We start from the raw sequence: 26,663 nt of genomic DNA on the forward strand, positions 1-26,663 counted from the left end.
AATGCAACTCCATGCCTATTTGTTTATCTATGGTCCATGGCTGCTTTATGATGCTACACAGGTTTCTACAGTTCCAACAGAAATCCTATGGCCCCCAGAGCCTACAATATTTACCATCTGATCTTTACAGAGGAAGTTTGCCAACCCCTAGACTAGACTAAAGGTAGGAAAAAGTGCTCATGTCATGCTTAAAAAAAAAAAAAAGATTTTATTTATTTATTTGACAGAGCAAGAGAACATAAGCAGGAGGAATAGCGGAGGGAGAGGGAGAAGCATACACCTTACTGATTGCAGCAGAGCCTGACTCGGGGCTCAATCCCAGGACACTGGGATCATGACCTGAGCCTACGGCAGACACTTAACTGACTGAGCCACCTAGGCGCCCCCTCATGCTTCTTTTTTTATTACATCTATTATATCTTCCCACAGCTGCCTAGACTCCTTGACAATCTTCATGTTTGCCTCTTCTTATATCCCTTGGATTTAGAAAGCCAGAGATCATAACACATCTGTGATTTTGTCTAGGTTCATGAGAGTCCAATACTGGCCTTCCTTCCCCTAATCAAAGTTCCTTAAACTCTAAACAGGAGATTTGCAAAGAAAGGTTATCCTGGTTGTATATAACTCTGAAAGTCACCTCCTCTCTGTGGTCTCATAAATAAACAGGCTACTGAATCTGTGATTGGTGTTAAGAAAGGAATTTTTGAAGAATAGGTGACACACTAGATATAAAATCCAATGAATCTTGATTGGATTTAATCAGATGGGTATTCTTAATATGGGGAGAAGTCCTAATGGTTAAAGAAATCTGCTTTGAAACTCAGAATCAAAATACTGTTATTCCCCAGTGCCTCATTCTAGCCAGAAAAAGTTACTGAAAATGAGTAAAAGAAGGGGAAAAGATTATTATATTTACAAAAGACCAATAAAAACAACATAAAATAGAATTTCTGAAGACAGTTTGTCTGGGAGATGTAATTTGCTCATTGCTATGTTGCACTTACTGGGGTTTTTGAACTCAGGAATGTCTGAATGACTTGACATGGACGGTCACCATTTCTGAGCAATGATTCAAGTGAGGATTGTAGGCTTCTTTTTTTCAAATTATTTTTGAAAGTTAAATTTAAGCTAAATTTAGTTAACATATTCTGTATTATTAGTTACAGGGGTAGAATTCAGTGATTCATCAGTTGCATATCACTCCCAGCACTCATCACATCACATGCGCTCCTTAATGCCCATCCCCTTACCACCACCCCCCAGCAACCGTCAGTTTGTTTCCTATGGTTAGGAGTCTCTTATGATTTGTCTCCCTCTCTGATTTTTGTCTTATTTTATTTTTTGTTCCCTTCCCCTATGGTCTTCTGTTTTGTTTCTTAAATTCCACATGAGTGAAATCATATGGTAGTTGTCTTTCTCTGACTCATTTCACTCAGATAGTCTTCTGATAGTCATTCATTCACTTATTGATTCAGCACATATTTATTGAGAACCTACTACATGTTAGGTACTATGTTCGCTACTTTAAGGCACCAAGTAAGCGCTAATACAGAACCGCAGATGGATGGCATTATATTTTCATTTTATTAAAAATTCATTCTTGGGACGCCTGGGTGGCTCAGTGGTTGAACGTCTACCCTTGACTCAGGTCGTGATTCCGGGGTCCTGGGATCGAGTTCCACATGGGGCTCCCAAAGGGAGCCTGCTTCTCCCTCAATGTCTCTGCCTCTCTCTGTGTCTATCATGAATAAATAAATAAAACCTTTTTAAAAATTCATTCTTGCCTGTAAGTTAATTTCCTCATGAAAAGATTACTTGTTTCAGGCTTTGGTACTCCAATTGTGTATTTAATTTTTTTGGCTAGCCTAAGGATAGCGCTTGATTTCAAGAAATAAATTGCCGAACAGGATTTTCATTGAATTTTTTTTTTTTAAAGAGGAAACTTGTAGGCCAAAACAACAAATAAAATCTAAACTCATGTTATTTAATAAAACAAGGTCATTTAGGCATTAGCAGAGTTTGGTAAAGTCTCAAGTCTCAAGCAATTTTCTAAAATGAAACTATTTTCTTCTTTCAGTCAGTTTAAAAGAAATGCCTTGTGCTCATTTTTGGTGGTGGGGGTGAATTGAATTTTATAAAGCTCTGTAAAATGAGGCCAGAATGAACAGAAATTGAGTCAAAATAATGGATGGCACATCTTACTGCTCTTACTGTCTTGTTTCTGGCCGCACCACATTCTAACCTAAGGGCAGACACCTGGAGGGATTCATTAGCTTGCAGCTGTCCGCGATTAGTCTGCAAAGACTAAAAAGAAAATCAGCCACAAGAAAGCCGCTGGTACTGGTCTGGAAGATGAACAAAGGAAGGCAGCAGCTGGTAGGGAAACACACAGTTGGCTGAGACCTTTTACAGAGGGGTTGAGAGGCCCTAGGCCCCTGGAAATGGAACCTGGGAGGAAAGTCTTGATGGCAGACAGCCTGGAATCAAGGGGCAGCAGCTGGCTGTTTTGTGTTGAGGAGCGACATTCAAGGGGACTTACAAGTTGTGTTGTACCAGCGACCATTATCCACGTAAGGGAAGAGATATTAGCATTTATTCAGTGCCTACATTGTGCCAAGTACCACAAGAGGTGCTTTCACCTAGTCAGTCAGCTAAGCTGGTGTGCAAAGCAGCCCTTCCGTGTGTTAGCTTCTACGGGTCAAAGTGTAGCCTGACAGGTGGAAGTGCCTCTGGCCATCTCTGTTTCTACATTTGTTCAACACATTTCATAAAATCAACCTAATTGTTCATTTCTTATCTGTAGTCTGTACTGTTTCATGTGGAAGATGCATACCTTTTGATACCATTCTAAATTGGTTAGTCTGATACAGAGCCATCGTGAGGCTCTGGACAGACAGCAAGGTGTTAGGGTTGCTAGGGACTGTCTTGTGCAGAAGCTTAATCCTTTGAAGAAAAATATAGCGTGCGTAAAGGTGATTGTCAGGGGGGAAAAAAGAGCTGCTGGATAAAAAAATGTTCTTAAAGTGTATTTATTACGTAACCTGGTAAAATATTTTAAATTCCGGTATTACTAAGTTTTAATGGTTCCTTTTCTTTTTGCAGAAGGGAAGCCCACTAAAATGTTATTGATATTATTTTTATTTACTGAGTTGAATATTTGCTGTGTGGTAGTATAAGTAATGTCATCATAATTTACTCCTCTACAAGCACGTTGAGATGTGTGATGAGTACTCAAATTATTTTAATTGATAGTAACCCAAAGAGAATTGTGAAGTATATAAGCGATTTTTTCCCTGATAGTAAAAATTTGACCCTCTGATTGCATAATTAATACAATTATATTGATAAGTATATTCCCACAATGTTAATATACAAAGTTATTAATAGAGTAAGTTTCATTTCCCTTAGATCTCTGGGTGATGAGGCATTTTGATGAACTCAGCGTTACACTTTTTATTCAGTACAGACACGTGCCTTTGGTGTGATACTGCACAGCAAAATGGCAGAACACAAAAATAAGGATTGGGGAAAATACCATATCTTACCAAAGACAGATCTTCAGACAGTGAGTATGTACATAGGCCATCCACAAAGTGAGCATCCTAGGAAAAGGATCACATGAGAATACATAGATTCATGAGTTGCATGTTAGTACATATGACTACACCCCTCATTTATCTCACCTCCCAGATTCATGGCAAATTTGAGGCTGATTTTTCCTTCCCATCTAGAGTCCATTATAAAAGCTCTGTTTTTTTTTTTAATTTTTATTTATTTATGATAGTCACAGAGAGAGAGAGAGAGAGGCAGAGACACAGGCAGAGGGAGAAGCAGGCTCCATGCACCGGGAGCCCGACGTGGGATTCGATCTGGGGTCCCCAGGATCGCGCCCTGGGCCAAAGGCAGGCGCCAAACCACTGCGCCACCCAGGGATCCCAAAGCTCTGTTTTTATAGGTTGTGAATAGTAACCAATAATTGAGCTGAGCCTGCTGAGGCTATAGGCAGATGATAATATTTACATGTGAGACTTTTTGTTCTACCCTTTAAATCAGACAAATACTTTCAGGTGTATTTTTTAGTCTTTAGCTTTTTCTCCAGCTTTATTGACATGTAACATTGTGTAAGTTTCAGGTGTGCACGGTGATATATATATATATATATATATATCCAAATGACTACAGTATAAGGCTATTTTAAAAAACTGATTTAAATGAGTGCAATCACTTTAAGCCTTGTCATCTGCTAAGATTCGGCAAGCTCATTATTAATAAATCTTGGTGTACTGCCTACTATCCCAAGTTAATTATTTCTTGACTAATGTTTGGTATATTGATATGATTAACAGCTGTTTTATGTTAAGTAAGCATGTATTAAATGAAATCACAATGTTACTATGTTATAAGAAACTGTTAAGAAAGATGGTGAATTATGATTGTTATTTTGTTGGAATACAGTTTTAGAATTTTTAAAGATTCGTTCAACAAAACAGACTTATCTTTAAAATATATACACTCAGACATGTTTAAATTATTTTCAATAATTTTATAGCTGTTTAAGCAAATGATTCCTGCATAAATCACATACGATAGAAATGAGGGAGGAAACTATGTTAGATCATTGACTCTGATTTTCTGCTAGGATATAGACTTCAAATTAAAGGCACATCAAACATGGAACAGATGATTTCTTTGAGAGTCTATTTAAACATACTAAATTAATGGATTGAAAATATTTTTAAAATTCTTGTTCTTTGAGGTTGGTATAAAATCATACATCAAAGTAAGGAATTTTACACTGATACTGATGAAGTTACATACTTTTGAATCTAGCAGTTGTATATGTGACATGTTGTAAAATGTATTGTGTACACTGTCAAGTAATTTACACACTATTATTTGCACATTTTTATCATCTGGACTTTTTTACTTTGTATATTTGTGCATTGTCAACTGATTTGCATAATAGGGAGAATCAAGGTATATAATTATAAATACATTTGTGTGGATTCTGTATATCCCACATGCAAGTATACATTCACATACATATACAAACATACTCCATAAAACTAGATCCAGGTAATACATACAAAGGCAGTATCATTGAAAAGATTAATTGACTGGAAAAAATCCTATAAGCATATGGTTGTCCTGATAGTGATATATGAATAGATATTGCATTTTTTCAACGTGTTTGACTTGTAAAGTGAAGGAGTTCTATAAAACTTTAGAGTCTGCTTTATAATCCATATGTTTCTTTAACTTTAAAAAATTCAATTACATAAGAAATAATTTCATTCTTTTTAAAAAATGTTAAAACAGTGGTCTTTTTTGATGACTACGTCCAATTTTGGTTCCCTTTCCAGTATCTCTAAGATAACATTATTATGGGTTTGAACTGTATCCTTTCAGACTTTAAATTCATCTGCATATGGATCTGCATAAGTATGTTTTCATAAGTTATACATAGTGCTGTTTCCATATTATTCTCATGAATAAATATGCATTTTCTTCATTTAGTTTAGCACCTACGTAATCTTTTGTTCTAAGACTGTCAAACATTTTATTTGGTCATTCTACAACTGAGGGATGTCTTTTTCTCTTGAGTGTGATTACTAACATTGGAGCACTAAATATTTTTGCATGATTCTTCTTGTATAAAAGATATGTGGAAATAGAAGTGTCAGGTATGTATGTTTTTACTTTTTATAGATACTTCTAAATTGGTCCTATAAATTTCCATTATCATTCTTGAGTATGTTTTCCTTCTAACATGTCTATATTTCATGATCTCGAACTTTTAAATTTTAGCCACTCAAATGAGTGTGAAAAGATATTTCTATACCTTTTTAGTAATTGGTGAGGTTTTTTATCAAGTAGCATCTTCTCCTATGTTTATTGACCAATCAGATTTCTTCTTCTATAAATTGCCAGTTCATATACTTTGCCCATTTTTCTCCTGGGTTGTTTGCCCTATTCTTATATATGTTCTGGATACTTGACTTTGTCATTTGTTTTCAGGCTGTAGTACTTTACAGTTATGAAAGTATAAAATGCTAGAAGCCTAGAACACAGAAATGTACAAGGGGTTCTAAGCAGAAGCCTTGTTCTAAATAAGGATTTGGCTGGTGGGAAGAAAGGAAAGAAAAGAACATGAAGTATCATAGATGAAAGACTTAGCACAAATGGGCAATGCAGAATCAGTAATGATTTTGTCATAGTAAGAGCACCATAGAATGATATTGTCACCTGTATCCTGATTGAGAAAAAAACCAACAGGGCTGCTCCATAGACTGGCAAATCCCATTACTACTTTCTTCTAACCCTGGGGAAGTATTGCCAGAGTAGAAAAAGTTATGTGGCAAAGGATGATATTAAGAGGATGTTAGAATAAAAAAAGGGGGTGCCTGGGTGGCTTATTTGGTTGAGTAGCCCGCTCTTGATTTGAGCTCAGGTCATGGTCTCAGGGACCTGGGATCAAGCCCCACCTCAGGCTCTGCACTCAGCTGAGTGGGGAGTCTACTTCAGGATTCTCTCTTTCCCTCTCCCTCTGCTCCTCCCCCTGCTCTCTCTCTCTCACTCAAATACATCTTTAAAAAAAGAATTTTAAAAAAGGAGAAATAGACGTAGCAAGAGAGGCAGATTTGATAGCATAAGAAATAATACTGAATAAGTTCATCTTGGGCATCTGTTGGGAACAAGGATGGAGCTCTGAAAGCTAACTGCCATCGGTAACAAAAAGCCTTTGAGACAGATTCAAGAACATGAAAGACTGGTAATGGCCCATTCCTTACAATCAGTGTCTTAAAAGGCAGTAAACTGTCTAATGGGATATAAAAGTAGAGCCTTTTTTTCTTCCTCCACCCTAATATTCTCCTATAAAAAGCTAACTTTATATGGTGCTGGAAATAATAGCACACAGCAAGAACTATGCTATGTGGCATTATTGAGCATCTCAAGTGTCAAAAAGGTACAAAGCCAAAAACCAAATGACTTAAGCACAGAAAATGTACCAGGATTTGTGATTTTACTTTTAAAACAAATACAGAGGGGGAAAGAACCCAACTTTAATCTAAAATCAAACCTAAAATGACAGCCAGAGGTTTTCTAACACATATTTTATTTATGAACATTGGGAACTCCTAATTTCCTCATGTTCTATTAATTTCAGTGACTTGTAATTTGAGGAAGCTGGTAAAGTCTTATAAAATTCTTCATAACTGAGAAGCTGCCCCACATATAGGTAAGACCTTATTTGTTCTTGTTGTAAGCTGAATACCTAAAGTATACTGAATAACCTAGCATATATGCAATACAAACAAGCACAAAAGGGTAGAAGATAGAACTTATCTGGATGCCCATAAAAGATCTCACACAGGAATGAGAAATGAGATAGGCAGGGAGAACGGGAGACAGTCACTATCAAGGGAAACATAAAAAGAATTTGATTTCAGGGGTTATGGCCTTGAGATTGGTTTCAAAAGAAAAATGCTTGTTTACAAATACATAGATTCTCAGGGAATATATAACTATTTTTAAGAAAGTATATTTTATATTGATAAATTTTCATAGCATTGGACTATAATATAAAAGTAAAATTATAACTAGATATATTTCCTAATATTAGTAGAGTCCACATTTTAAAAGGCATCTAAATGCAGCCTTGTTTGCTTCTTATATATACAAGAAAATCCTTTGTTTACACAAGTGAGTATTTTCTAACTAAATGAGTGCTAATGTGTACAGAAAATATACACGGCTGCTTGATTTAAAATGTTTGTCTCATAACAAGAGTAAAATATATATCCTAGGAATGTTTGAAAGTGTAAAATAAAGGTGTGTAACAAAAAGAAATCCTTTTGGAAGCAAGGTTTATATATTTTCCAAAAATGAAATATAATAAAATATATTTTAGTCCAGTATTCTGAACGTGATTAAATCTCTTTGATTCTGGAGGTAATACACTTCCTGAGCATTTCACCATTTAAAGCAGAACATTTGATCTTTAAGAGGGTCTGGAGGGCCTGTATGATTGAGTCAAATCAGTCCTGATACCATCACAGGTCTGGCACAGGGTGAAGTGAGGCTCAAACGAGAGGGGGCTGAGAAGAACAGACAGGAGAGGTTGGAGGAACGGAAAGATCCTCATGATGAGGTTTGCTGAATATAGCAGCTTAGGAGTGAAAAAGTCCAACTGCCAGCAAAGAAAAGAGTTTCTGAACACTTCTCATGTCTGGCTGCACACTTGGGGGTTGCCTCCACTCACCTGCTAAGAGCCTCCCCTGACAGCTTCATTATTTCACATTCACATCCAGCTTGAGATGCATTAAGTCTGCAGGTACTTCCCCCTAAGTAGAGCCAGGTTATGATTCCCAGTCTATATAACTCATGGTAACATTTGGTCACACTTTACCCACAGTTGGGTGTGCATTTGGTTCTTACTTCGGTTCAAGTTTATTGAGTTTGAAGGGTAGTTGGAGATTTGTTTTTATGGGTCATCTGTCAGCTTTGAGGAAGACCACTATGTATGACAACAATCTTGCCCAGTGTCATAGTTATTCTACAAATGGGTTATTTTAGTTATACCCACAAGGCTTTTTTAAAAATTTAAACATTAATTTTGAATTTTAGGGATCTCTTATTGGTAAGTTACCAAAAATGGTAGTGTTTTCTTAAGGAATTTCTGATCTGGACTTCCTTAGTTCCATATAATTCTTGCCTCCATCCTGCTACTGGTAAAATGGGCATCAAGTCCACAGATCTTGAATTTAATGGCATTTTTTTGCTTAGGAGCCAAGTCATTAAAAAAAAAATTGATGTCGGATATATCTCCCTAACTAAGAATGCTAGATGCTTCTTCACATAATTAGATTTCCCTAACCAGAAACATTATTCTCTGATGACAGTGGAAAATGCCAAACACACCAGCTTCACTGTGTTCACCTAACGAGGGCCTTGATAAGGGAGTCTTAATTTCTTCAGAAAGAGCAAATGGAACAGTAGGATGATCATTTTCTGTTTTTGATACCAACATAATCTCATCTTGCTCTTGAGGTATATAGTCTGTCTGGGGATAGAGTCTTTCTTCACTTCTCTTTATTAGACATAGACTAAGAGGATGGGATAGAGCAGATGAAAGAATTTGCAATCTCCTTAGGCCAATAGATTTGTAAATTATGTACTTCTGTGTGCTACAAAAGGACCAAGAAAGGAGCATTTTTCTCCCCTTCACTATCACAGGGTCATCCCAGAAGAAATGACATTTTAGTGAGTGTCTAAAAAGAGAGTAGAGAATTCTTTAGCTTTTTCAAAAAAATATGGAACAATTCATACATATAAAAAGTCCACATAAGCAGCATATATGCTTATGTAAGCATAAAGATAAAGAAAAATAAACACTGGTTAACCCATCAACCCAACTTATTTTTTAAAAGATTTTTACTTATTTATTCATGAGAGACAGAGAGAAAGAGAGAGGCAGAGACATGGGCAGAGGTAGACGCAGGCTCCCCATGGGAAGACTGGACCCCAGCATCACGACCTGAGCCAAAGGCAGATGCTCAACTACTGCCACCCAGGTGTACCTCATCAACCCAACTTAAAATACAACCTTCCTAAAGTCTTGAAATTCCTAGGGTGGCCCATGGCCCAAATAGAGATGACTATTCCAGGAGAAAGTGTGAAAGATCAAAAGAGAATTAAGCACATTCCATATTTTGGGGATAACACAACAACAGAAATTACAGCATAAGACTCTTAAGTAATTGGTTTCATCAGTTTTATCATAGGAAATCTTGAGTGATATAGGATCTTATAGACCAGCTAGGTGGACATGGAGGCCCATGCTGAGTAGTGAAATAGTAATCAGGGAGCAACACTGATTACCAGAGCTAACTAGACCATATCATATGGGTTTAAATCAAGGGCACTCCCATGGGTGAGAGAGATCAGGTCTTCCAAACAATGGCCCTGGTCTTCATTTTTCACACGTAGATTAGTGAGCTAGTGCTTAACCGGGCTGAATCAGACCAAAATTCTCAACTGATCCTGTAGCGTCTCCAGAGGATATTTAATTCATGCTTAAAATTTCTTGCCTTCATCTCATAAAATTATCCTTACTTATAAATATTTTCCATATCCAACATTGTTATTTACATCACATTACGTTTTCTTTAAAAAGTCTTTTGTAAAATAAAGTAAGTGGAAACAAATTTACCATATCCAGAACAGCCTTTCTAAATATTTGGCTAAACAAATTCAGGTAATAGAAAGCTCTTTAAGTTCACCCAAACTACATTTGACTTTGGAAATGCATAGAAAGTCCTAAAGTGAGGATACCAGGAGGAATTATATCGAATATTGTGTACCTCAATTAAATGTTTAAGAATAACAAGAAACATTTAGGTTAATTATGGTAGGTAGTTATAACACTTATTTTAAAAATGAAAAGACCTTAAACAATCTAAAATTACATCAAATATTTTATGTTTAGCAGCATAAAATTACCTAATTATCTGCATGTGCCAGTGAAGCAATTTTTATCATAAATGTATTCTGTATATAATTTTTAAAAATCTATATAAGTTTTAAAAATCAGTAGGGGCTATCCTGATCATTTTGTCCCAACTTTTCAGAATTTTAGAAAGGGACCATATAAACTTAATGTTGTTTGTTTTTTCTCATGTGATGCATACAAAAAATTAAAACAAGGATTTTCCAGGGTACAGGTATAAAAGAGTACATTCTTTACAAGAAACCATAGTGCTGACAGATGGCTTAAATTTCCATCCAAGAAAAATTTAGTGCTTGAGCTTCAGAAAACGGAAAATTTCTTTGCTGGGCTTCACATAATATTTTCAGTGCCTATTGAAAGTCAGGAAAGATGAATGTGGAAATAAGGTGTTCTTGAAAACATGACATAAACAGGTAATTTTGAGAAATCACAAGAAATATCTGTCCAATTAGGTGTGTAGACGGAGAATAAATCTGGAATCCCTGGAAGACTCTCTAACCAGTTTTTCTCTCATTGGTTCAAATGAAATGCCTGGGTACTTCCCTAGGAGCTCCTTGATGGAATCTGTGTAGTTCAATTAGATTAGGGGCCATTTGAACTTGGAAGGATACAATTTGATCTACTTGCTAACTAGTATGATGATTTTGACCATTATCATCTACCTCTGTGTAGGAGAGGAACAGGATGGGATATATACCTTCTGATGAGAGAAACATGACTGGGTAGCAACTACACTTTATAGTGCCTTTCCACACGTAATCTAAATATCCTCACTTGTTATTCTTAATATCCATACATCAACTAAAAAAGTATAATTCATTTTTTTTAGTGTCAGAGTTATGGTTTCAAATTGAGTATTGGGTGGCTTAGGTTATCATGCCATTTAACCACACTGAATGACATGCAAAGAAAGCAAAGGAAAAGGTAATAAACCCTGTCTGTCCATCAGTTATTTCAGAAGAAGTGCTGGGATTTGGGCTACATAGGAGTGTAGTTGGTAAGAAGGAAAAACAAGTTGGCAGTTTTATTTATTTATTTATTTATTTATTTATTTATTTATTTATTTTAAGATTGGCAGTTTTAAAAGGAGGAGTCAAGTCTTGCCAACTCTGAGCACCTACCTCTACAGAGATTATTATTTTTCTCCCCCGCTTAGAACGAATCTACATTGGCAGTTCTAAGTATATTCTTTCTAGTATCTGCATTTATTATCATTGAGAAACATTATCATTAGATTAACTGAAATTAGTGATGACTTGATACTATGTATTATTGATTAATCATCACTAGAAATCAATGTAAAAGCAAATTAATTTTAATGACTTTTTTGAAAGGCTGTATATTTATGAGATGGTGTGCAAATTCTTATTAGGGCTGTTTTCCTCTGTTTTATCTTAACACAGAATTTCTCATGTAATTTCTGTATGGAAACTTAGTATAAAAAAGAATATCAGCTCTGAATCCAGCCAGCCCTACTATCTATCATTCAAGAGAATTTGTCAGTATTTTCTGAAGGATAGAAATGTGAAACGGCATTGAAATTAGGTGCTACCTGGGCAGCCCAAGTGGCTCAGTGGTTTAGCGCCTCCTGCAGACCAGGGTGTGATCCTGGAGACCGGGGTTGAGTCCCGCGTTGGGCTCCTTGCATGGAGCCTGCTTCTTCTTCTTTTTTTTTTTATAATAAATTTATTTTTTATTGGTGTTCACTTTGGCAACATACAGAATAACACCCAGTGCTCATCCCATCAAGTGCCCCCCTCGGTGCCCATCACCCATTCACCCCACCCCCCGCCCTCCTCCCCTTCCACCACCCCTAGTTCGTTTCCCAGAGTTAGGAGTCTCTATGTTCTGTGTCCCTTTCTGATATTTCCCACACATTTCTTCTCCCTTCCCTTATATTCCCTTTCACTATTATTTATATTCCCCAAATGAATGAGAACATATAATGTTTGTCCTTCTCCGACTGACTTACTTCACTCAGCATAATACCCTCCAGTTCCATCCACGTTGAAGCAAATGGTGGGTATTTGTCGTTTCTAATGGCTGAGTAGGAGCCTGCTTCTCCCTCTGCCTGTGTCTCTGCCTCTCTTTCTCTCTCTCTCTCTCTCTGTCTCTCATGAATAAATAAATAATTAATCTTTAAAAAAAAAAGAAATTAGGTGCTACCAGAGCTAATCTAATAATCCTATCAACAATTAATCAATCAATACATACATAAATACAGTTTTTAAGAGGAAAGTAAACAAGATTGGAATCAATGTCCTCTTGGTGAGTTTGTTGATAGGTTCCATTTTCTCTTTGGAAAAGTTTGTAGCATGTCTAGACTTTCTAGTATTCATGGTTATTTTCATATTGACCATTTTTCTTTCTCAATATCAATGTCTCATCGACTTTTTGCTGTATTTAGGAATACTTCTCCTTTTCATCAATATTCTTAAGGATTACAACTCATTTATTTACTGGTGATTTATTTGCTATTACATAGTGCTCTTGAACTCATGTGGTTAGGATACCTTTTGTATCCATCATGTCCCTTAATCAGTCATTCCCTTTTGGCTGTGTCCTATCCAGGTTGATGATGGTCTTCTCGAAGCAGTAGATCGATCACTCCCTTTTTTCTCCCCATTCATGCTCCACATTGCTAGAAACCATTATTAGAAATTTTGCAAATTACAACCTCATTTGCCAACCTAATGTATTTATTTTTGGTTACATACCCAGCCTTTTGCCATTAGTACATCTTACTTATGACATATGAGCTCCTCAGATAGTCTCTAGGTAGTTAACTTGGTTTATTTAGGAATTTCTTCAGCTTCTTTATTGGGATCATTTGTTTTTGTATTGACTAGGAGTTACTCCTAGAAACCCCACTCTGTCTCCCCCCCCAACTCCCAGCCTTTTCATTTGAAAAGCTCTTCTCTATATTTGAAAATCTCTTCCTTAGGTTTTCATTGGAGATGATTTCTAGGAAGCAAAGGTTTTGGGCCTCCCCTGTGCTGTACCCTACCCACCAGTGGGAAGTGTGAGGGACTAACAGGTATACCGTGGGATGAGATCTTAAGGATCAGACAACCCAACAGATCTCAAAGGCGTTGAAATGACACATTAAATGCAAAGATCTATTCACCTGCCTTTATATGGGATCCTGCTGCTCTGGTGTTCATGGAATTTAAATGATGGGTCCCTGTCATGTTAGTGCATTTGTGACTTAGGTGATTCACTTTGATCAGTATAATTTGTGATAAGTATTCAGTTGAAATGCATTTGTCCAAATGGAGAGAATAGAGAACTGAGTGATTCCTGGGCATATATGGGTGATGGAGGAAAGAGATGTGCTGTAGTGTGGCTGCCCCTGGCGTGGTTTTATTTCACTAGTCACTAGAAAACTCACAGTGATAGAACGATGTGGGCTATAAACTATAGACACCATCTGCCATAGAGAGAACACATGCCTCCTGCATTAGGAAAATGCCTCCTGTTCTTACATTAGTCTGGCCCCTGCCTCACAATTTCACATGGACTCCCATGGTTTGGGGGGCTTTTTTTCTATTTCTCTGATTCATCCAGCTACTTAACGACTAATGAGATTTTTACACATTCCATATTCTATTATCTGGTTCAGTGCTGATCTTATTTTCTTTCCAGTGGATGTGGATGTGTTTATTTACTATTCTTCTGAGTTCCCTTCCTGGCCAATTAGTTATCTGAGAAAGTAGTTCTATTCATTCAATATTCAACAATTATTTGTTGGGGACCTGCTTTGATATAGTGAACAAAAGAGACAAAAAGTATTTGCCTTTGTTCAGCTTACAAATTCTGCAAGAGGAAACAGGAAACAATCAAGATAAAGAAGTAAAATAAGCAGTGCATTAAATGGTGGCAAGAAGAAAAGGAAAAGCAGATGAAGAAGGAGAGGGGATGCTGTGAGATGGGATTGCAATTTTGGATAAGGTAACCATGAAGGCTACCTTTAAATAAAAATGTGATAGATGGGAAGGACCACACACGTGGCTCTCGTGGCTCTCGTGAGGAGGAATGTGCAAAGCAGGCAGGAACTTTCAGTGCAAAGACCCTGAGAGGAGAGCATGCTCTATATTTTCTCTTGATATGAAGAAGCTTGTGTCTTGAGAGAAAAATGAGAATCTGATCAGAACTGCAACAAGGGGCAGATCATGTAGAACCCCTTGCGCCCAGGTCAATGCAATGCATTTGGCTTTTATTCTTAAGCAAGATGGGAAGCCACAGGAGCAATTCTGAGCAGGGGTAAATACTGAAGCTGATAAGAAACACACTCTTACTGGGTTACTGGGTTGACAACAGCAAAGGAGGGGACCAGTCAGGAGACTGTTGTAATAATCCACATGAGAGGTGGTGGTGACCTGGACTAGTGTAGTAGCAGTGGGATTGTGGGGAGGGTTCTGGGTACTGATTGAGTTAATGAGATTTACTGACAGACTGAGTATTAAAAAGGAAAGATCATTCCTGGGTTTTCAGAGTGAGTGATTAAATAGAGTTGCTGTTAACTTCCAGAAGAACATGTGTGCTAGGGGAGATGAGGATTTCAGCTTTGTCACACCTTAAATTTGAGGGATTTGAGTAGATTGATAATGTAACAGCTAGTAGAATTCCTTCAATTACCTTTTCTATTTTAAAACAGAGGCCTTGACTAAATAATTAAAAATGCACCTGATTAAAAAAAATGCACCTGATTAAATCTTAAAAACGTAAATTCTTGACTGTCCAATGATCCAGTGAGACTTGTTCAATCTTGGGCAAATAAAGTCAACAATGGCTGAGATGAGCATATTCCCTATAAAATAAGATGATCAGATTTGCAAAAGCTTGGCTGCATGATTCAAATTTCACTTAAGCCACATGACATTATTCTAAAGTCTTGCTAAAATCATCAAAAATACCGCTTAGGAATTCTGTGCTAATAGATAAAATGAATATAGGTTGGTTCATGTGCTAAAGTAGCCAATGAGTAGGTTGTGATTGACAGTTAAGGGAATCACACTATGTAGGGTGATTGTTCAAGCTCCTAAGCAGTTTTTTATCTCACAGAGATGGCCATCATTACTATCATCAGTTGTGAGCTCAAAATACTTTTGATGGTTTGCCAAAATACATCCTGTTCCAGTACTAAAGGTTTCTTATATTTCTTTGCCTAGATGAATAAGGTTTAGACTAATGGTTCTTTCAAGTAAGTGAATTTCTGTGGGTGTGACTAACATTAGAAATGTTGCAGTGTGTGTGTGTGTATGTGTGTGTGTGTGTTATTCTTTGGACTTTGCCAATATCTTAACATCTTTCAGCAAGAAAACACTCCATTGGCAAGTATTTTAGAGCACTGAAATGAGATAAAGTATAATTCTTATTCTTGAGAAATAATGTATTGCTTCATATTGTTGAATCATACCATTTAGTGAAACCAAAACCCTATATTTAAAAAGTAACAATCTCATGTTTAAAGTTTAAATCTCCTTTGAACATTTTAAAGAATTTTAAGCAAGTCTTTATGTGACATTAAATTGTTAATTTTACCTTGTTATTTAAGATCAGTGGTTAGAATTCATTCTTGGGCCAGGAGTATATGTAGAGTATGGATTCCTGTGGTTCAGCATGCCAGTAATTTAGGGCAGGGTTAATAGAGTGGTTTTTGTGGGGGAAAATAGAGCTATTTTATGGAAAGCCTTTGTGAACTTTGCCTTGTTTTAGTTCCCTGAACAATCAAATCTGCTTCACATATTTGTATGAGATCCTGAAATGTCTGTATATTAAGTTTTAGATACCGTATTTTTCCAGACATTCCCCCAGACATGAGCCATTTCTGAGAACAGTGCTCATGAAATAAACTACTTTGAATTTTAGTCTGTGTGATAGTTGGGGTAAAGTAAGCTTACGAGAAAGAGAACTCAAAAATGCAATGGTGCAAGTAAAATACAAGTTCATTTCTTTCTCAAGTCATAGTCCTGGGTGGCTGAGTAGGTGAGCTCTATCTCACGAGGTCATCCCAAAGGACAGCATGTGGGGAAGCCTTGCCATCCTCAACACACATTTTCCTGTGGCTTCTCAATTTATAGCTGATAAAAGGAAAGGGAAAAATGAGTCCAGCAAAAGGTTTTTGTAGATGGCTTGGCAGTTGCCCACATCAGAAAGAACTTTGTCACAGGGCCACACCCCCTTGCAGGAAATTCCAGGAAATATATTCTCCAGCTGAGCAGCCTGGGGAGAATGAGTCTGGAGGAATGACAGCAGTATCTGCCACAGGCTTAAATATGCAAGGGACAAAATGCCCAGTCGATTATAAATATCTTCTAAAATTAGCCATTTAATTGAAGTAAAAACAAATCTATTTTTTATGTAAATCATTTCTCTATTTTCTGCTCTACTTCTCAAATGATTATATTTGCACCACAGAACAGTTATAGAATTTCAGCTAGCACAGCTAAATGGCCAGCAGGTACACCCCAAAACTACATGAGTCACTTTTAAATTTTGTGTCATTTTGATTTATCTAATAGATTTTCTAGGTATGTGGGAATAACTGTGCTCAATTTTCAGTGTTTAATATAGAGTGAGAAACTTTCTCCATCTACTCTTGTCAGACAATATGAAGAACAAGGTGGGTGTGGAGAGATGGCGAATGAATGCTCTTTTCTTACCCCAAACAAATATGAAAGAGCGACTATGAACCCAAAGACACAGGGAAGAATTTTCATCTCCCCTCCCTTCCTTTTCCTTGGGCTAGTCTGTTTAATTTTAAAAGCAGAATTTTGCTTTCACAAAGTATACCAGACAGGAATTTGTTCAAATTCCTCAAAACCAAGCCAAGAAAATTTTCAGAAAGTTCAGACATGCGTGGCAGAGTGGAAAGAACATAGTTGGAGGAAAGCATGGGAATACTGCTTCAGACCGTCACTTCTGAGGGAACTTGGGCAAGCTTCTTAGTCTCACTGAGTCACACTCTCCCCATTAATGAAGTGGGGGCAATAAGAATGAACATGGCAGTGTGTTGACATAGAATTAAACCATATAAAAGGCCTACCATGTAGCAGGATGGTTCTCTCCACCTGTGTCTGTGAAAGTCCCAGGGAACTTACTGTCCCTCTGGCTTTGTGGCCGGGAATCATCTTTGGTTTCCCTGGGAAGAGCTGTCTCATGCAGCTCAGGCTATCAGCATTCTTCTGAGAGCCTAACCATCCTGAGCCATGGGGTTTTTTCCCCATGAGACAGAGGGGAGCTAGGCAACCAGAGATCTCCGTAATGGCACAAGAAAGTGGAGCCAAGGCCTTGTTCTGGCTGAGAAGTTTGTGGTAGTGAAGGCCCAGAATAGACAGCTCATGCCTGCTTATTGCCACCAATATTTATGGAACAACCTTGTTCATGGGCTGCATGCCTGGCCCATACTTTTTTTTTTTAAAGACTTTATTTATTTATTTATGAGAGACATACACACACACACAGAGAGAGAGAGAGAGAGAGAGGGAGAGAGAGAGGCAGAGACACAGGCAGAGGGAGAAGTAGGCTCCATGCAGGGAGCCTGATATGGGACTCAATCTCGGGTCTCCAGGATCACAAGACGGGCTGAAGACGGCGCTAAACCGCTGAGCCACCCAGGGATCCCGCCTGGCCCATACTTAATTCTTCCAGCAACTGGAGATATCTCTTCAAAACCCCACTTTTTTAACCCCACAAATGTCAGGGAGCAGCCTGAATTCTTAAAGGTCAAGAAAATGTACTTGAGCAGCACTTGTGTAGATCAAGGCAGGCACCACCAGGTGGAGAGGATGGACTGAAGATCGTGTGTACAAATCCCACCCTGCCATTGCCTAGCCACACTACTTTGGGCAGATGACTTAACTTGTCTCTGCCCCAATTTCTTCTATGTAAAATGTTATTAATAGTACTAACTAACAAGGCTGTGAGGAGTAAATGAACTGAAGCCTAACCTGTGCTAACTTGTCACAGGGATCAGCCTTGTCAGTGAATAAAGACATATTGTAATGTTTGGAATCCAAGGTGGGGGATGCAGATCTGTGAGCACCAGCAATACCTGTCCTCAAGGATTTACCAATGCGGAGAGAAGGATGATGGATTTTTGCATCTCACAGAAGACCCTTCCAGGGAAAGGGTCAAATGAGGCAATAAAATGAAGGTCTTGCAGGGAAGAAGTAGACCTGCTAAGCTAGAGTGATGCTCAGTGGGAGGGGGGTTGGGAATGGGCAGCCACTCTGGTTAAGTAAGGGCCACGGAGCATCCTTTGGCAGACAAAGCAAGTCTTCTGTCCCAATATTGGGAGCCCTGGTGGCTGTTGTGGGTGACCAGTTGGTCCCGGGCACCATCTCTTCCTAGAAATTAATGCAAATGGTCCACATCTGGATCCCCTCCAAGATGGCAAATGAGTAGCCTGGCCAGCTCTCAAAGTCTGCTGACCTCTGTAATTGCTATTTTCTCATTGTCCAACACACCCATCCCTCTTATGCCTGTTTCCTCTTTGATGGTTTCCACAAACCCCTCTTCCTGACCTAACCTACTCTCTGCTTCATTACTTTCATGTTTATCTTTACATTATGTCCCAGACTCTGAGCTCTAGGAACATGATGGTGAGCAAGACAAAATCACTACTCTCGTGCTTGCAGTCCACAGGGTGAGGGAAAGTAAACATTAAACTGTAAAACTTGGAGAGACTTTTAAAAAGACTACATTCTACTCATAGAATAAGGTAAATAGTAGTGTGTTCAACATTGCAGAGGATTGATTAATGCATCCCTTAAAATCAAAGCTTTTGGGGAGAAAAAAAGCAAAAGATTTCTGGGTGTGAATTTTTCATGCAAATAAGACTGAACCTTGAATATCAGTCTTTTGACTCTTGTCTCTTTTTAAAGTAAGAGGTATTCAAGAATTCTAAGTCAAAATGCAGGGGTTTAAAGGCTAGAAAGATTAAATGGGCCAAATGAAAGAGCCTTTTTATCAAAGTAGCTATGTCGCTGATAGAAGTCCTTATACTCCTTTAAACTTTAGTAATTTGGGCAGCTCAGGTGGCTTAGTGGTTTAGTGCCACCTTCAGCTCAGGGCATGATCCTAGAGATCCGGGATCAAGTCCCACGTCGGGCTCCCTGCATGGAGCCTGCTTCTTCCTCTGCCTGTGTCTCTGCCTCTCTCTCTCTCTCCCCTCTCTGTGTTTCTCATGAATAAATAAATAAAATCTTTTTAAAAAAACTTTAGTAATTTGTGCTGGAAATGTGGTATTATTAGTCCATGAAGACAATAGCAAATTTATTCAAGTTTAAGACAATTATAAAAACACAGCTAACATGGGTAGATACTTATTCCCAAGCCCATAAAGAATCACCATTAATGGGAAAGGCAGAGTCATGGTGTCAGTCAGATAAGAGAGTTGAATAAAACATCCAGTGTTGTTGAATTAATCCATGATGGAAGTTCATTAAAAACTTCTATCAATTGTATAATGCCAGGTTGTATCAACAAATAATGATAATAACAATAATGAATGACTTATGGAAGAGTGTGCTTATACACCTGCTAAATAATGAGTTGAAAGATTATTAAAGCTTTAAATAATACTCCATACTCCAGACATATTTTGCTGGGTATTAGATACTAAGTAGTATTTCCAGGGGTGATTTTTCTGCAGTTCTCCTGACTAGGGATGAAAAGTTCACCCCTTCAGCCGCAGTGCAAATGTCTGATTGCTCTTTTAATGTCCTGAGCCCAGATGCTTGCTAGAAAGGAATGATTCCTGGCCATAGGAACTCTAGCCTGGTACAGCAGTCTTGCCAGTGTGCCTAATGAGAGCATAGAGAGACTTCATTCCAGGCATAAGCAGGCCAAAGCTTTTTGGCTTTGGTTAAGTTTGTTGTGCTATTATATAATGGATACTTGAACCACATCCCATGAGTGACTGTTTTTTCCTTCCTCTTTCTCCACTGTCTTATTATCACTATGTTGTCTGTGTTTAATGTTGCCCAAGTTTGTTGTTAAAATCAAGCAGAAAAACAGGCAGATGTTAAGGTGTAAGAGAAACAACTATTAGTGAAGGAAATGACACATGGCACAGCAAGATTCTGACATAGTGACTTGAGGCCAGCCAGGGAGGCTTAATTATCACAACCTAGTCTAACTTTGTGCTAATAATGGCCTTTTCATTCCTAAGCTGATACTAGTATATGCGTCAAATTGTGATCAAGTGGACTAGCTTGCGTATAAGTAGAGAATCATGCCTCTGCACACACTAATTTAGAATTCTCATTTTAATCAAACATGCTCATTTATCCATGCTATTTCTGACCCATATCTTAAATCAAAAAGAAGTTAGTTAACAACAGCTTCTGGTTTCTGCTCCAGCATGTAAAGAGCTTCAAATTTGCCAATCCTGTTTTCACAAGAAAGCAAGCAAAACAAACTGAAAATCAATAATTCTGAAAATCAACAATGCTTCTTAGGTCTAACAGAGAACTAGGGTCACAGGGCAAAGCACTGCCTTGAAGTTTGAAGAGACAGCCAAAACAGGGAATCATAGTTCTCCAGGAGGAGAAGCCACTAGAGCCAGAGACACTTATACTATAATTGACTAATTGCTGAAGGCTGAATATAGCCTAACTTGAGTTAAAAATCCCTCCAGTCTTGGAGGTGGGGAGCACATTTTCATGACTTTTACCATCAGGAGCCCTGCCAGGTTCTTATGGTGAAGATCAGATGAATTCTCCCCCATGCTTCCCACAGGGGGAGAGGCACAGTGACCATGCTGAAGTAAACCCAGAGCCTTCTGTTCTCCATGATAAAGCCGTGCTCGTAAGGACATCTACTTTTTCAGAGTTTTGTCTGATCTAGAAGGAGAGCAGGTGGACGACTGGAGCCCCCTCTGGCTTTCCTGTATCTATCACATAAGCTGTGAAAAAATAGGTGAAGAAACTATTATGCTGAGTGAAGTAAGTCAGTCGGAGAAGGACAAACATTATATGTTCTCATTCATTTGGGGAATATAAATAATAGTGAAAGGGAATATAAGGGAAGGGAGAAGAAATGTGTGGGAAATATCAGAAAGGGAGACAGAACGTAAAGACTGTAAAGACTAACTCTGGGAAACGAACTAGGGGTGGTAGAAGGGGAGGAGGGCGGGGGGTGGGAGTGAATGGGTGACGGGCACTGGGGGTTATTCTGTATGTTAGTAAATTGAACACCAATAAAAAATAAATTTAAAAAAAAAGAAAACCCTTTAAAAAAAAAAAAAGAAACTCTTCTGGAGGTCACAGCCTAGGGCTCAGCCTGAGAAAACAGAGATTTAATTATAGGATTATAGAACATCTTTCTTCCCCAATACTTTATCATCATATTAATGGCTCCAGAATAACAACTGGATTACAACTCAGTTGCAAGACATGGATGCTATTTAAGAGGTATTTCTAGGGAAACCTAAAAACAGCAAGAGACACAGAAACTAAGACAATTGAGGAAATCGAAATATCTAATGCCTTAAAGACAGCCTATTCCTCAGCCAGATTAACATGAAACCTCACACAAAAGGCCTATCTACAGAAGTTACTGTTACCTAGTACATCATGTTCAGCTTTCAATGAAAAATTACAAGCCATGATAAAAGTGAAATAACATAATCTGAAGAGACAATGCAAGCATCAGAACCAAACTCAGATATGATAGGGATTTAATAGCTGCCAAATAATTTGGAATTTAAAATAGTTTAATTAATATGCTCAGTGCTCCATTGGAAAAAGTGGACAGCATGCAAGAATAAATGAGCAATATAAGCAGAGAGATGGAGAGTCTAAGAAAGAATCAAAAGGAAATGCTAGAAATAAAAACACTGTAACAAATCAAAGATAGGCTCATCAGTAGACTAGACTGTATTCATAGTTTAGAAGACTTGACAACTGAGTCGAGAAATGATGAGATAAAAATATTTCAATAGAAACTTGACAATGTGAAGTGCAAAGAGAAAAAAGAATGGAAACAATGGAACACAATGACAAAGAACTATAGGACAATAACAGAAGGTCCCACATACATGTAATGGGGATACCAGAAGGCAATGAAACAGGAAAAGGACCAGAAAAAATATTTGAAGTAATAATTGCTGAGAATTTTCTCAAGTTAATGTTGGACATGAAACCACAGATCAAGGAAGGTACCAAGCAGGGTAAGCACCAAAATATCTACATCTGGATATATTATATTCAAATTGCAGATAGCCAATGAAAAAGAGAAAATCTTGAAAGAAGCCAAACGGAAAAAAAAAAAAAAAACCACTTTATCTGTAAAAGAATAAGGATAAGAATTATACTGGACCTCTGTTCAGAAGCTATGCAAGCAAAAAAGAGAGTAATGTGAAATATTTCAAGTGTTGAAAGGAAAAAAAAAACAACAACCTAAAATTTTATATCCACAGAGATTATCTTTCAAAGCTGAGGAGATATGAAAACTTTTTCAGTTAAACAGAATCAGAGAATTTGTTGCCAGCCGAACTGCTTTACAAGAAATGATAACAGTTTTTTGGAGAAGGAAAATGACACAGATCAGAAAATCAAATCTACCTAAAGAAGACTTAAGAAACAAAACAGATGAACAGAGGGGAAGGGAAGAAAAAATAAAATAAGATGAAAATAGAAAGGGAGGCAAGCTATAAGAGATGATGAACTCTAGGAAACAAACTGAGGGTTGCTGGAGGGGAGGTGAGTGGGGGAAACGGATAATTGGGTGATGGGCATTAAGGAGGGCACTTGATATAAGGAACACTGTGTGTTACATACAACTGATGAATCAGTGAACTCTACCCCTGAAACTAATAGTACGGTATATGTTAACTAACTTGAATTTAAATAAAGAATTTTAAAAGAAAGAGAAAATAAGTAAATGAAAGCAAATAAAATATTTTTTATTCTTAACTGACCTAACAGATAGCTGTTTGTTCAAAATAACAATAGCAACAATTTATGAGATGATCATGGCTTATGGGTAAATGAGTTGAATAGCAACAATGTTATAGTGTACAGGAGAAAGAGGGAACACTATATTATAAGGTACATACACTATCAATGAAGTAGTACAGTGTTATTTGAAAGTGGACTTAGGGATCCCTGGGTGGCACAGCGGTTTAGCGCCTGCCTTTGGCCCAGGGCGCGATCCTGGAGAGCCGGGATCGAATCCCACATCGGGCTCCCGGTGCATGGAGCCTGCTTCTCCTTCTGCCTATGTCTCTGCCTCTCTCTCTCTCTCTCTCTGTGACTATCATAAATAAATAAAAATTAAAAAAAAACATTAAAAAAAAAAGAAAGTGGACTTAGATTTGTTGTAGATGTATATCATACACTGTAAGGCAACCACTAATATTTTTAAAGAAATTATATAATAGGGATCCCTGGGTGGCGCAGCGGTTTAGCGCCTGCCTTTGGCCCAGGGCGCGATCCTGGAGACCTGGGATCGAATCCCACGTCGGGCTCCCGGTGCATGGAGCCTGCTTCTCCCTCTGCCTGTGTCTCTGCCTCTCTCTCTCTCTCTCTCTCTCTGTGTGACTATCATAAATAAATAAAAATTTAAAAAAGAACTATAAAAAAAGAAATTATATAATAATATACTAAGAGAGGAGTAAAAATGGAAACGTATAGAATGCTCAATTAAAACCAGAAAAAGCAAAAAGAGAGAGACAAGATAAAAAATGTAAAAGTGCAATGAAAAGGAAACAGTTATAAATATGGTATGCATTAATCCATCTATATCAGTAATCACTTTAAATGTGAATGGAGTAAATATCAATAAAAATTAATATCAAACCATATGCTGTCTACAAGAAATCTATGTTGACTATAAAGACACAAATAAAAATAAAGAGATGGGGTAAATATACCATGATAATACTAGTGAAAGGAAAACAGAGGTAGATATATCAATTTCAGACAAAACTGACTTCAGAACAAGAAAAATTGTCAGGGAGAAAGAGAGGCATTACATAATTGAGGCCAGTTTCCAAGAAAACAATCTTCAGGGTGGATGCACCTATCAACAAAGCATTAAAGATATTAGTCCTTCCTAATTTGAGATATAGACTGAACACAATCCCAATCATCCTACATGTTGTACTGAAGATATCAAAAACTATTTCTAAAGCTTATATGGAAAGGCAAAAAGACCCAGAATAGTCACCACAACACTGAAGAAAGACAAAGTCAGGGGTCTGATACTACTTGAATTAAAGATTTAATATAAAGCTGTAGTATTCCTAATTGATAAAACAGGAAGCAAACAAGATGCCCCTCCATAGGGCAGAGCTTGAAATAAACTGTAGTACATCCATCCATAGTCAGCAATCAAAATAAATGAGTTGTCAAGCCACCAAGGGAGACAGAGGAGCAGTAAATGCATATTTCTAAGTGAGAGAAGCCACTCTGAAAGGCTATGCATATACTGTATGTTTCCAACTATATGGCATTTTGGAAAAGGCAAAACTGTAGAGATAGTGAAGAGATGAGTGGTTGCCAGGGGCTCATGGGAAGGGGTGAGGGCCAAATAGGTGGAGCATAATGGAGTCTTAGCATGGTGAATCTAAACTGTATGATTCTGTAATGATGGATACAAATTATGTATTTTTCAAGACCCATCTAACTGTAAAATACAAAGAATTAACCCTAATGTAAACTATGGACTTGAATTAATAATAATAACATTGGCTCATCAGTTGTAACAAATGTATCCCACTAATGGAACTTGTTAATAATAGGGGATAGTGTGCAGGGGGAGGGGATAAATAAGAATTCTCTATGCTCTCTACTCAATTTTTCAGTAAGCCTGAACTACTGAAAACTAATTATAAGTAAATGAAGCCTATTAAATTTTTTATAGTTAATTTATTACTATTTATTCACCTCCTTATCTCACCTACAGAGTTCTGGTTTACATTAGAAATGCTGGCCAACTAGGAATATGTAGCTCTTGCTTTCTTAGTAGCACAACTTTTAATGCATGAAAATGTTTCTCAATTTTAGTATAATCTTAATAAATCTAAAACTGTATCTGTGACATATCCAAATAATAAACCTAACCCAGTTGAAAAACTCCATTTTTTAAAACATGTTTTTAAGCCTTAAGAATTTATGGAAGAAAGTAGACAGCAAATACAAGAAAAATGTTGTGAATATTTTTGTGCACATACATCAATGTGAAGATATTTTTTTAATGTGAAGATATTTTGCAAAAAAATTCCCCATGTCTAGTTTTAAATTTTTAATAATTAGTTAAGTTGTAACTATTCAACTATAATATTAGTATGGATTATATTAGAGCATCTTCTTGTTTTTTTAAAATTTATTTTAATTCCAGTATAGTTAGCATCCAGTGTTATATTAGTTTTAGGTGTACAATACAGTGATTCAACAATTCCATACATCACCTGGTGCTCATCATGACAAGTGCAGTCCTTAATCCCCATCACCTATTTCACCCATCCCGCCCCCCCCTCCCCCGCCCCCGCCACCCATTTGCCCTCTGGTAACCATCAGTTTGTTCTCTATAATTAAGAGTTTGTTTCTTGGCTTCTCTCTCTCTCTCTCTCTCTCTCTCTCTCTCACAAACACACATACACACTCTTTCCTTATTCGTTTTATCTTTTAAATTCCACATATGAATGAAATTATATGGTATTTGTCTTTCTCTGACTAATTTCACTTAGTATTATACTCTCTAGCTCATCCATGTCCAAGATTTAATTCTTTTTTAATATTCTGTTCTGTGTGTGTGTGTGTGCGTGTGTGTATCACTTCTTCTTTATCCAGTCATCTATTGATGGACACTTGAGCTGCTTCCCTATCTTGGCTATTGTAAATAATGCTGCAATAAGCATAAGGGTTCATATATCCTTTTCAATTAGTGTTTTTTTTTAAGATTTTATTTACTTATTGATGAGAGATACAGAGAGGCAGAGAGAGAGAGGCAGAGACAAGAGAAGCAGGCTCCATGCAAGAAGCCCGATATGGGACTTGATTCCGGGACTCTGGGATCACACCCTGAGCTGAAGGCAGACACTCAACCACTGAGCCACCCAGGCATCCCTCAATTAGTGTTTTTGTATTCTTTGGGTAAATACCTAATAGTGCAATTGCTGGATCATAAGGTAATCTATTTT

The 26,663-nt window shown here is 37.4% G+C and overlaps 1 protein-coding gene across 6 annotated transcripts in view; it reads left to right on the forward strand.

The window, feature by feature from the left end:
- NALCN (sodium leak channel, non-selective) overlaps positions 1 to 26,663 on the forward strand; it is a 318,959-nt gene that overhangs the window by 81,786 nt on the left and 210,510 nt on the right. The window contains exon 1 of one of the 6 annotated variants that reach the window (XM_077855054.1): positions 7,217 to 7,240. The exons of the other annotated variants lie outside the window; for them this stretch is intronic. The gene's annotated coding sequence lies outside the window, so the exon portion shown is untranslated. Of the gene's footprint in view, positions 1 to 7,216; positions 7,241 to 26,663 lie in introns of those variants that run through there. 6 annotated transcript variants of the gene reach the window in all.

The sequence above is a fragment of the Canis aureus genome, chromosome 17 (genome assembly GCF_053574225.1).
Source record: "Canis aureus isolate CA01 chromosome 17, VMU_Caureus_v.1.0, whole genome shotgun sequence".
In the NCBI taxonomy this organism is placed as follows: domain Eukaryota; kingdom Metazoa; phylum Chordata; class Mammalia; order Carnivora; family Canidae; genus Canis; species Canis aureus.